Source organism: Ochotona princeps, chromosome 21 (genome assembly GCF_030435755.1).
Source record: "Ochotona princeps isolate mOchPri1 chromosome 21, mOchPri1.hap1, whole genome shotgun sequence".
Taxonomy (NCBI): Eukaryota; Metazoa; Chordata; class Mammalia; order Lagomorpha; family Ochotonidae; genus Ochotona; species Ochotona princeps.
The window spans coordinates 10,447,736-10,461,134 of record NC_080852.1 but is presented as its reverse complement, the minus strand read 5'-3'; the positions used below and the strand labels follow the sequence as shown (position 1 = coordinate 10,461,134).

General features: G+C 41.9%; 1 non-coding gene across 1 annotated transcript; it reads right to left on the bottom strand.

Moving 5' to 3' along the window:
* Positions 1 to 327: 327 nt before the first annotated feature.
* Positions 328 to 435, bottom strand: LOC118760341 (U6 spliceosomal RNA). The gene has a single exon (XR_004996728.2). It is a non-coding gene; the product is annotated as a U6 spliceosomal RNA (small nuclear RNA).
* Positions 436 to 13,399: the final 12,964 nt, after the last annotated feature.

The window sequence follows — 13,399 nt, the reverse complement described above, 5'->3', positions numbered from 1 at the left end:
CTCTCCAAAGCCCATACAAGCTCTTTTAGTTATATGCTAAAATGAAGCAGGCACCCCCCTTGTTGAGTAGAGTGATTTACTGATTTGTAAAGGAGGGAGGTCTATGAAACTGCAGAATGTGTGATATGAAGTTAGAGGAAGTCACAGGTTTCAGAAAGTGAGACTCTAACATGACCATGTCATCGTTACTACCTCACTTCAATCATAAGATGTTAATAATACCCAAACTTTACTGCATTCAGGTTGTCAGTGCCTTTCTCTTTTATTGTGTCCTATTGGGGTGGGATAAACAGACAACAAGTTGGTTTAGTTAGGCTAGAATTCTTGAACCACTACAACGTAATCATATCTTTTGCGTGTCATCCTTACGCAGAGGCCATGTTATTCTTCTGTGTATTGTTCCAATTTTAGTATATGTGCTGCCAAAGAGAGAACATAACCATATCTTTTAAACTTTTGGTTTGATACACCACTCTCCCAGGATGCACCTATTGCATCTGAGACCAAGATGCTTGGAAAACCCCAAGCTGTTCAGATATTCAAATGGAGTCCTCCCCTCTTGCTTCTAGAAAGACAGGGAAGGAGAGCAAGAGACGGAGACACTGCTTTCATTTGTATTTCTATTGCAAACTAGTCGCCAATGGAGCTTTCCAATTATAGATACAGTTTTTGTTTTTTTTCTTTCATTCATGGGCAACTCTGGCCCACTAATGCTGGCTGTTTCTCAGTGTGAGGAGGCCCACACTTCACATGTGAACACACAGTTATTACTAATACACAGTTAATACTAATTGCTAAATAAATCCACTTAGCATTTCTATCTCTGTGAGAAGCAAGAACCTGGATTTAAATACACACTCATTGCCAACATCACTGTGGTGCTCATCAATGGACATGCATATGCCCCCTTTGCAGATGAGAAAATAGCATCTCTGTTTCTTCTCATGGTGAGGCTGAATACTCTCACACTCGCCTTGAAATGCTCATGGGAGAAAAATGATTCAATATGGATAAAACACTTGTGGTCGTGCTCAGCACACAGTGAGTCCTCATTTGTGTTTGCTGTTTTTTCTATTACTGACATCATCATCAATAGCTTAAGTGGTTTCACAGCACTGAGATTGTCATCTGTTTGGGTCATCCATTTGGTGTTTTCTGAAAGAACAGAACTGTACCATTCCTGGATGTGGAGCTGAGAGCCTGATGGCAGTGCCACCTCAGAGGCCACACCACTCATTCAAAGTCTTATCTGAAGTCAAGATACTGTAACTTTTGGAGGGATCTGAAAATGCATCTCCCGTACTGAGACTATATTAATCTGTAAGGAAGCGTAGCCTAGCAAATTCCCATCTCTTCATGAAATGAAAAGAAGACACATTCTTTTATTAGGTGCATACAGCTGGGAATACAGAAAGCTTAGTAACATTTCTTCTTATTTACTGAGGACAAATAGGATTAAGAATGAATGGAGCCATAATATTAATACTTCCACATAATGGAATTTGGTGCCATCAGTCAATTTTATGTTTTTATTTATTGCATTTTAAAAAGATGTATTTGTTTGAAAGGCCCAGTACTTGGCTAGACCGAAGCCAGGGACCTAGAACTGCATCCAGTTCTCCCACATGAGTGTCAGGAACCCAAGCCCTCAATCACCTGCTGCTTTCCCACAGGTGTCAGCAGGGAAATGAATGGGAAGCAGAGCAACTAGGACCTGAACCTATATTCCAATATGGTATGCTTTGACCCTCCCAAATTTATATTTTAGATAGGTTTTCTTGCTATGAGAAAGAATAACATAATAAAAATAGGCAGGCTACAAAGCAATGATTAACTTTAATAAAAAGTATTAATAGAATAGTAAACAATTTTTATTAAGTGTTATAGGGAAATCTCATTATGTTGCCTTCTCCACATGAAAAAAAAAAGTGCTGTGTGCCAGGGAGGTGTCCTCTCTCTCCACCTCAGGGTAAACATCATAAGTAGTACTGGTGGGGAGGCCAAATGTGGTACAGCTCAGACTCACAGAGCGCCAGAAACACACATCGCTGTTTTGACCATGAGCCAGTTGGGCTTGTTGCCCCTCTGCTGTGGTGTGGATGACTGTGGACCGCGGACTGCCTTCAGACCCTCCCAGAGTAAGGGTGAATGTCTGCCTCTTCCGAACCTCTGGGAGGTGTTCCTTGGAGTCATGATGCGTGACTTCGGCTTCCCAAAGTGCCATGAGTGTTGCAGCGATTAGGAGAGCTTCTGTCTGCTGCTTCATGCTCACATGTTTAGAGTTTGAAGGCTAGGCCAAGACTGAGTACTAGAACTCCAGTTCAGGTATCCTGCATGGGAGGCAGGGATCCAAGGGCTTGAGTCATCTCTAACAGGAAGTTGGGACTCCAACCCAGGCACTCCTATATAGTTTGTCAGCAGCTCGATCTGTATTTTAACCACCTGCATGGAAGTGTTTGCCTTCTGATCAGCACTGTATTGACTACAAAGTATGTGTATTATTCTCATTTTACAGCTGAACAAAGAGAATCCCATGTAATTGATCTGGGTTTCAGCTGGCATTAGAATACAGATACATCTGACTCCATATTTCGTGTTTTTAACCACTCTGAGTGTGGTGGGGAGTGGTTGAGGGGGTGGTGTTGCTCCAGAAAGAAGCAGAAGCTGGGGGCAAGAGCTGACTGGGTGATAATGATTTTTAATGGTGTGTCAGTAAGCCTAGGAATGACAAGTCTCCAAGTGTGGTGGTCTCTTTCAATATTTGCAACAACAGGGAGTCCACCAGACATAAAAACATTTTCTATTACAGCCTTTGAAGTGAAGTTGCGTTGCTGCTTGGAACACCCACATCCCATGTTGGAGTGCCTGGATTCAAGTCCCAGCTCCCCTCTTTCTTCTAGCTTCCAGCTCATGGCTCAAAATGTAGGGACCTGCTACTCATGTAGGAGACCTGGGTTGAATACCCAGCTCTTGATAACTGCCTTGCCCAGCCTTAAGCTCTTACGGTCTTTTAGCACTGGTTTGTGTCCTGACTGCTCTGCTGTTAGGGAGTGAAACGGTAATTGGGATTTCACTGTATGAGTGTGTGTCTCACACTGTCTGTTCCATCTCTCTGTCTTCCAAATAAGGGCACGATTTTCCTTTCCTTTTCTTTCTTTCTAACAAAAAAGTCCTAAGAGTAAGGCAGTTTGACAAGCTGAGATTATTAAGCAAAAATCTCAACTGTTGTCTTCAGGACACAAAACAAATGTTCAGGTATGATACACCTCACCAAATTTTTACCAAAACCCAAAATATTTTGAGAGGAAGTAAAAACATGCAATAATCTGATCTCTATAATATCTAATAACCATACAGTTGTACTAAATCCTTATTACAGTCTGTACATGAACCAGGTTGTGACTCATAAGCAGTTAAACTTAGAGCACTTATCAATCCTGCTTGGGCCATCTGTCTGGGTTCTTTTTTTTTTATTTTATTTTAACTAAAGACAGCATATCAGGATACGGAATAGTTACATTACACTGGGACAATCATGAAGATCTAATTTAAGGTTTTTTACAGTATATTTATTTGGACCTGATGCAGTGGTCTAGTGGCTGAAGTCCTCGCCTTGCAAGCACTTGCATCCCATGTGAGCACTGGCTTGTGTCCTGGCGGCCCTGCTCCCCATCAGCTCCCAGCTTGTGTCCTGGGAAAGCAGCAGAGGAGCACCCAAGGCTTTAGGACCCTGAACCCATGTGGGAGACCTGGGGGGAGGTTCCTGGCTCCTGGCTTTGGATTGGTTCAGCTCAGGCTGTTGTGGCCACTTGGAGAATGAACCAGCGGATGGAAGATCTTTTTCTCTTTCTTTGTAAATCTGCCTTGCCAATAAAAATAAATAAATCTTAAAAAAAAAAAAAAATAAGGTGTATTTATTTGCCAAATTTCTTTCTTGAGTTGTTATATTGGTGTTCACAGCACATGTGCATTTAAGTTAGAAAATTCAAAATACATTGACTTAGCAAAAATACTAAAAAATGAAATTGTAGTAGGTGCCCCTTCATAAATCTTACTGGCTAGAAATGACATTTGTAAATAGCTCTGCCTATCTGTAATGTGTATGTATGTGTGTACACTCTACATCAAGGGATCATTTAAGGAATTTCCATGGGAAATTCTGGTTATAACCACTTCTGATTTAGTAATCCCCCCTCCCACCCCACCCCTGATCATCACCAGCTTTGTAAGGTGAAGTCTGTGTGCTTGTAACAATGGAGCCATGTTTTCAACAGTGGCCCCGAGATCCACAATGTGCCTTCAGCTTGTGTGTAAGTATTATTCGTGACAAGTTTAAGGTAGCAGCTGCTTTTTCTTGGTTCGAATTTGTGAAGCTCGCGTCATCATCTGTTACTATTGCATGGCTCGTCCCCATGGGGACTAGACTCTGAATTATTCCAAAAATACATTTTCTTTTCCACTGGGCCATTGGGGGGTAATCTGAAAACCAATTTAACTGCATGCTTTTGTTTTTTTAATGTCAGCAAGTGATGGAAAATGGGGTTTGATAACAGTTTGATTGACAACAGCAAGACTTGGATTGGTTTTCCCATGCAGAACCAGGCCATTATCTTTACATCATTGAAAGACATCAGCAGATTAATCCATCAGCCTGATTTTGTTAATCTTACCTGCTTAAAATCCTTCAACAGAAGGAAGGATTTAAATTTCAAGTAGGTACAATTTACAAAATCTGTACACTCTTTGCTCCTTTACATGGTGTCTGCCTTATTGCCTCTGTTCTACCCAATACAAACTCCAGGCATTACTCATGCTGGGCACCACATCTCTGCCCCAGCTGTTTGGTCTACCAGGAAATACTGCACTCAGATATCACTTCCTCTGTGCCTTCCCTCACTTCCGGAGTCAAACTCAGCCACACCTTCTCATCTGTGTCCCAAGAATGTTTTGACAGCTCTGTCAAGGAGGTTATCAAGCATTAATAAGACAGTGTCTTATCCTGCTGTCTTTATCTGTTCTGTGCTGTTGCTACCAAGTGTCCAAGACTAGATACTTGATAAGGAAAGGAGGTTTGTTTGGTTTATGATTCTGGTGGTAAGAGGCTTTGACAGCACAGTCCCAGTGTTCTGGAATGAGTCACCCTGGCTTCCTCACAGAGAGAAATGCAAGAAAGCAAGCCCAGGAACCAACCCAGTTGCAGGAGACAAGCCCTACTCCCACAGCAGAGCTCGAAGGTAAACCCCTATGACCCACCTACCTTCCAAGGGGTCCCACCTTCGAAAGGTTTCACTGCCTCACAAGGGACAGGACTATAGCTCGTGAACTTGTAGAGGAAAAACTTCATCCAAAGCGTTGCAGCTGCAAATATGTCTAAAGTAGAAGTATTGCTTCATTTATTGGTCATCCCTGTTCCGTGCATGGTGCTTAGAACACATTGTTCTTTACGTGTTGATTGTCGTATGAAAACCAGAGATGTAACCTTACATATCAACTTATTTAGGTTTGTTTGATCAGAGGTCAGGAGATAAACTGTAGAGCTTCATGGAATGTCCTCTAAACAAACGTGAAGGGATGATGAAAACTGTGTGTATGTGTGTACATGTTTATCTGGGTAGCTGGTCCATGACATTTACCATATTCCCACAGGATTTATGATGTAATACTTTTAAGGTTACGGACTATTGTAATTTGATCTCAGAAAGCTGCAGGACATAAACAAAAAGCAAAGTGAATGGAAAGGGGGGTTTTTAAGAAAACAAGCGTAGGACTGAGTATCCCTGAAGAGTGAAGTCTACAAGGGAAGTCACCTGTTAGTCTTATTTAGGAGTAGGAGCAGGTTTGTTAAAAATATCAGGGCTCAGGAAGATTTGGACAGAAGCAGCGTACTCTGCCAGCCCAGAGCTTAGCTCACTCCCTCCTGTGGCTAATGGAATTATTGAAGACAGGGTACGTGGGCGGTCACAGATGAGGTGGATTCTCTCCGTGTCCTGTTGAGTCAATCTTCCAGCAATGTCTTCATTCAGTCCAGAGAACCAGGGGAAGTGACATTGGTTTGTGGGTTCTTTGTTATTTGAAATCTACAGCTAAATTACAGCACTGCTCATCATGGCTTTTTGTTTCCTTCCGGCTTTGTCAATTTTCCTTATGTTTTCAACTCTGTGAGTTATTTGCCATTTGCTTTCCAAATCTGGCGTTGGTGCGGTATCACCAGCCAAAGTTGTTGTATGTTTCTTGCTGCCCCAGGGGCTTCTGCAGCTCTGTAATGATGGAATTAATCCATCAGTGTGGTCTCTAAAAGCACCTCGGGCCTGACTCTTTGAATGAAAGACAGACTGGGATGGAAGAGATCTGTTGGCATCATCATCATTATCTAAGTGGATGCAAATGCTTCTCCTTGCCAGAAACAATGAGAATCCAGAGACCTGCTATTTGCATGTTTAATCGTAAGGGAGTGTTCAGATGGAATTACTGAGTAGGGGTTAGGGGAACTTCAGGGAAGGTGATTGTCTATATTATTATTATTATTATTATTATTATTATTATTATTAGGCCATCTTGATGGATATTAGGAAACAGCAAGACTTTTTAAACATCTCTGTACTTATGACTTGGGAGAATGCTTTGGCAGACTAGGACAGTGGTGTGAGTACAGAGCTGAATCATGTTAGCCTTCCTTCCTCCTTAGTTGTGGTCAAATAGTGCTTCCTAGACAGTGTCTTGTTCCTCCTGGGAGGGACTTTTTAAAAATGTTCGGATTTATTTATTTATTTATTTATTTATTTATACACTTTCCAAATGGCTGGGGTTGAACTGAGGTTAAGCCTGTAAGACAGAAACTCAGTCCACATCTAACTTATGGGTGGCAGGGAGCCAAGGACTTGAGCCATTACTGTTGTCTCTCAGGATTTGTGCTAGCTGGAAGTTGCAGCAGAGAGGTGAGGCTAGGAGGCAAAGCCAACTGGCATCTTAACCACTAGGCTAAACAACCACCCCACTGAGCATCACCTCTGTTTCAGGCACACCTTTTTACACTAATATCTCATTTTTCCCTCATAGCCCTGAGTTGGATTCTTTGATTGTCATTTTTTTCTTAAAGATTTATTTATTTTTATTGCAAAGTCAGGTATCTAGAGAGGAGGAGAGACAGAGAGGAAGATCTTCCGTCCCGTGATTCACTCCCCAGTGAGCACAAGGGCTGGTGCTGCACTGATCCTAAGCCAGGAGCCCTTCCAGGTCTCCCATGAAGGTGCAGGGTCCCAGGACTTTGGGCTGACTTCAACTGCTTTCCCAGGCCACAAGCAGGGAGCTGGATGGGAAGTGGAGCTGCCGGGATTAGAACCGGTGCCCATATGGGATCCCAGTGCGATCAAGGTGAGGACTTAAGCTGCTAGGCCACGGTGCCAGGCCCTGACTGTCATTTTAGTGAGAAGGAATCTGAGCCAGAGGGAAACCAAGCAACTTAGTCAAGTTCAAGTAGCAAATGATTAAGCCAAGATGGAAAATGTTTGTCTATAAAGCCAGAAATGTAGTTATTTGGTATAAATGCCTTTTTAAATTGCCAGAGCATTCATTTGTCAATCAACTTATACATCCATTCATTTAACTATAATATTGAGTCCCTATTGTAGAGTAGTAGACAATGACCATGGAGAAAATACAAGTAAAGCATTCAAAGATTTATATAGTCACTAGTGAACCCACTAGAAATGATCAGAACCAAAATTCTTTTTTTATGTGGACGTCAGCAAAAGTATCTTCCTTCCACTGCCTACCTTGTGAATATTGTCATTAGAACTGCTCTTTGAGTCCTAATGTATGATAATAGTGCATTTGGCACCATTTCCCTCTAAGAAGCCTCAAAAGGCAGTTGCAATTCACAAGAACTCACATGCTACTGAGTGGTGGAACCAGCAGTGAAATCCAGAACTGTCAGATATAAAGCCTCATTTTACAAACAAAAAACTATTCCCTGTAGTTTCTGAGATGACTCTAAAGAACCTCACCTAAGGATTTTGTAAAAGCCTTGTTAGAAATATTGGAGACAAAAAGCTCCATGAAGAGGCAAATCCGTGTACCCGATGTGTAGACTCCGGCAGCCACTGCAGGAACTGAACCTGGAGGCTCATCTTCAAACCCTTAGTCTCCTTTAGGTAAGTCTTATGTATCCCAGTTTACAGATGGAGGAACCGGGGTTCACAAATAAGTAACTTCCCCCAGGTCTAGTCACAGCAGCCACCATAGTTAAGCCCAGGTCTGCTTTACTCTAAAGCTTCCTATCTTACTTAAAGCATGGCCTCGTGTTCCTAGAGGAAATGTGTATTTATAGAAGGAACACAAGTGAGGGCTTACTCATGCACACGTGCATGCAGACACACACACGCAAAGAAACCAGTCGGATGCTTGAAGGATGCAGACTGCTAGTTAAGGTTTCATCTTAACAAAGATTTGTCTTCCCCAAAACCCATATGAAATTATTTTTCCTCCATTATAAAAATATCCTTTACTTTTCTTTCTTTAAAAAAATTGTGGTGTGTGTGTGTGTGTGTGGTGTGGTGTGTGTGTGTGTGTGGGGTGTGTGTGTGTGTGGGTGTGTGTGTGGATAGAGCAATAAAAAGAGGAGAGGAGGACTTACAGACGAGGAATTTGTAGAGAACTCAGGAATTCCGGTGGCTCATCAGGAATCTGGGTTGATCTGAGGGTCTGGAGGTCTGGCCTGTGGTGGTGTTCCTTTGCATGCTGATAACAACTGACTTGGGAAGAACTAACAGGGTAGGAATGACTCCTTTTAGCCAGAAAGTCTGTCCAACCAGACGTCTTTCATGCTTGCAGTGAAGGGGGAAAATCCTGTCACTCACATCTTCCCTAGGATTGTGGCGCTTCCATTTGAATGCAGCTTTAGAAGCTTGGGGACCGTGGGGAGCATTAGAAGGACTGTCCTGGACCATATGGAAGATGTGGATTGGTAGGTTGCTACTGGCTGCAGCCTAGCCCGGTCCAGGTGCTGTCAGCAATCGACGAATGAATCATCAAACTGTCGGTCTGCCTCTTGAGTAAATATGAAGGAGTAGCATAATAAGAACAAGATTATTAAGTGCCTGTTGTGTCTCGTTAATGATGTACACATACTGCTTTTTTGGAACACCTCTCATCCCCTGAAAACAATTGTTGAATGTCCACTAGGATAATAGGATGGTGGAATTATCCTATTCCTAAGACCTGAAACAAAAGGAAATATAAAACATTAATGGAAATAAACATTATTTATGTTAAATAGTATAAATTGCTTAAAATGTTTCACTGTTATAAAGAACAATGATATAAAATCATCATATGAAATAGATTAGGTATTTTCACAACATATTACTTGTTTTATGTAACAATATTCATCTCATTGCTTGCTTATAACATTGAAGTTTCTACAACCCACCTGTTGAAATTGATTAAATAAATTAAGATCCATCTATACAATGAAATACTCCAGAGAGATTAAAAATTATTCTGTGAAATTGTACGTGCAAATGTGAGAAACTAAGCAAGTTTTTAGGTAAAAGGTATACTTAAGTGACATGTATGAATACTATGTAAAGTCTTCAAGCCCTGCTAATTTTTAAAAGGCACAGAAGATACTAAAAATTATATCTATTTTATATTATTTCATGTTTATACCAAAGATATAGACACTATGCGAGTACACATAGTAGATACATTTAGGTTGGGGGGCCATGTGCCAAAATGTGAGCAGTGATTTTCTAGGAATAGATATGTATGTTTGTTGACTTTTCTGTTTTCTGAATATTTTAAATAAGAAAATACTTTGATAATAGTCAAACCATTTTTTGAACAGGATGTTATTAATTAATTTGGGGGCTGGCTTTGTGGTGTGGCATGTTAAGTCATTGCCTGCAATGATTCATCCTGTATGAGTGCAGGTTCAAGTCCTGGCTGCTCCACTTCCAATCCAGCTTCCTGCAGACGTGCCTGAGAGAGCAGCAGAAGTCCTTGGCCCTTACCAGCCGCGTCAGAGACCTGGATGGAGTTTCAGTCTCCTGGCTTTGGCCTGTTCCAGCCCCAATTGTGGATAAACCATTTTTGGGAAGATTTCTCTCTCCTTCTCTTTCTGTTTCTAATTCTGCCTTTCAAACAAATAAATCTTTAAAATCTTTTCTTTTTTTTCATAGAAAAAAAATGACTGATAATAGGTTACATTTAGGTGAGTTTCAAAACTAGATCTAAGGTTACCTCCTGAAAACCAAGTCCATTGTTCCTTCTTCACCTCAAACAAGATTTTTAGCTGCAGGTTTCTCACTAGCTGATATAAGTAAGTTTCAATGCTTTCAGATAAGAACTGCTATACAAATTTGGAGATACAGAAAAATTTGGAGATACTTGGGCATGATGCTGTAGGACATGAAGTGTGCAGATAAACGATTATGATTGATTGGAGTGATCTAGGAAGGTTTTATGGAAAGGCAAGGTGAAGAAATCACCTGCACATAGGCGAGACAAGCTGAAGGGCATCGAGTGGGCATGGTAATGGCCAATGCCAGGATCACTGTGCAGCTGTGTAGGCTTAGCTCTGTCTCTTGGGAGTCAGGACCCTTTGCATCTGAGTCCATATACTATTTAACCAGGTTGGATATACTTACCCCCAAGTCTTGTTAAGATTTGTTTAGTTTGAATTTTCAAAGTCAAACTGAACGTGTATTTTCTTACCTAAGAGTGGGATGACCCGGCGCAGTAGCCTTGTGACTAAAATGCTTGCCTGACACTCAGGGATCTCATATGGGCGCCGGTTCTAATCCTGGCGTCCCTGCTTCCTATCCAGCTCCCTGCTTGTGGCAGTTGAGGATGGCCCAAAGCCTTTGAACCCTGTGCCCTCATGGGAGACCTGGAAGAGGCTCCTGGTTCATGGCTTCGGATTGGCTCAGCACCGGCCCCTTGTGGCCACTTGGGGAGAGAATCAGCAGACAGAAGCTCTTCCTCTCTGTATATCTGCCTTTCCAATAAAAATAAATCTCTATGAAAAAGTGGGATACTTTCCCTTTTAATTTTCTTGTTATTTTCAAGATTTTTTTCTTCTGTCCCTGGCTTCAGTTTAGTATGTTGACTGAGTGAGCAAATGAACAAACAATGTGCACTTGTAAGAAATGAACACTGTCGGGCCCGGCGGTGTGGCCTAGCGGCTAAAGTCCTCGCCTTGAACGCCCGGGGATCCCATATGGGCGCCGGTTCTAATCCCGGCAGCTCCACTTCCCATCCAGCTCCCTGCTTGTGGCCTGGGAAAGCAGTCGAGGATGGCCCAAAACTTTGGTATCCTGCACCCGTGTGGGAGACCCGGAAGAGGTTCCAGGTTCCAGGTTCCCGGCTTCGGATCAGCGCGCACCGGCCCGTTGCGGCTCACTTGGGGAGTGAATCGTCGGACGGAAGATCTTCCTCTCTGTCTCTCCTCTCTATATCTGACTTTGTAATAAATAAATAAAATCCTTAAAAAAAAAAAAAGAAATGAACACTGTCTGTATTTTTGGATAAATGAGGATGTTCCCAAACAAAGAAAACTTGCAATACCTTCTAATCCTTTTCCCCCCACTAATGTTTTGAAGCCCCCTCTTATTTGCTATGATTTAAAGGAACAGCTTTTTGCTGTATTAGGGAGGAGAGGATTGGAGGGGCAAAATAGAAATCTCTTTGGAGGATACTGCCATCTTGTGGTGTATTTTCAAAATACAGCCTTAGACTCTTCTCATTTTAAAATCTAATCGCTGTTCCAAATTCCTTCACTATTCAAATTCAGATAAATTCGATTACAGTCTGCATAATAATGGGGTATCAGTAACATTTCAAGCCACCAAAACAAGCAAATCATAGTGCTGAAAAAATGGCAATTCCAGAGTTGTTTTTTTTTTTTCCTAAATTCCCCACTTTAAAGAATGAGTATCATTGTTGTTTAGCCATCTACATGGTGCTAAATCAGGAAGGGAAAGAGCCTAGGGCCCTACCATCTCTGCAGCTGCTGAGATTGGGGCTAAACTGGTTTAATTTCCTTGGTCAAGTAAGCGCCACAGCACTCTTGGCATCTTCATGCGTCTTTATTTCCCTGGACTTCATTGTATTTTCAAAACTGCATATCGCTTTCTCCCCTCCTCCAGACAGTCAAGATTGTCTGTTATTCTGCTGATAACCATTAATGGCACACAGTTCACAGGATGGTTGTAGAGATAAATTAAGAGAAGTGAAAATAGAACAGCCAGAACGACCATGTGAGTTTAAATGTCAGGGGCTGGTGTGGTGGAGTGGCATGCTAGTCCTCTGCCTGCAACACTGGCATCCTGTATGGGTGCCAATTCAAGTCCCAGGTGCTCCACTTCCAACCCAGCTCCCTGATAATGGCTTGGGAAAGCAGTAGAGGATGGCTCAAGGCCTATATGAAGGGAGACCCAGAGGAAGCTCCTGGCTTTTGCCAGCCCACCTCTGGTTGATTTGACCATTTGGGGAGTGAACCAGCAGATGGAAGATCTGTGTCTCCCTTTCTTTTTAAGAACTGTGTTTTAACTGGAAAGGCAGATTTTACAGAGATAGGAGAGAAAGAAGGTCTTCCATCTGCTGCCTTGCTCCTTACATGGCCTCAATGACCAGAGTTGACCTGAGCGGAAGCTGGGATCCAGGAACCTCTTCTAGGTCTCCCATGTGGGGACAGGGTTCCCGGGCTTGGATTCACCTCTGCTGCTCTCCCAGCCCATAAACAGAGAGCTGGGTCAGAAATGGAACAGCTGGGACATGAACCGGTGCCCATACAGGATGCCGGCACCACAGGGTAAAGAATTAGCCTATGACCCCAAATAAATCAATCTTTACAAAAACAAATTTTCCAGAGCCAGTGCAGGGACACAACGATGACTAAAAATCCCTGATTTACACTTTGTGAATGGGTTTATGAGATCAGGTTTTTCTTTTTTGTTTTGTTTTTTAAACAAAAAACTACTCAAACACCAGTAGAACAAAGTACCTCTATGTCCAACCAAAGGCTTCTAAAAGAAACTAGAGTTCATCTTTACTATGTATTGTTTGAGTTCCCTGCTAGTCATATTATGAGGGATGAGCTCTCTTTTATTCACAAGTTAACCTAAGAAAAACAGTTCAATAAGACAAAGTTGGTCCCTCATTGACTTAATCAGGTTTAACTGGATGACAACACTGTTCAAAATTCTGCTTCATGACTCTGTGAAGGCTCTGAGTTGAAATTTCAAAACCTTGATTTTAAATTCCATTCCTTGGGAATGATCTTGATAAATAATCTTGGGTAAATTAGCAAAGTACTTAAGATTCTACCTCTTTGTGTTTTTAAAAAATTTTTATTTATTTATGTATTTATTTATTTATAATTTGAGAGTCAGAGTTAAAG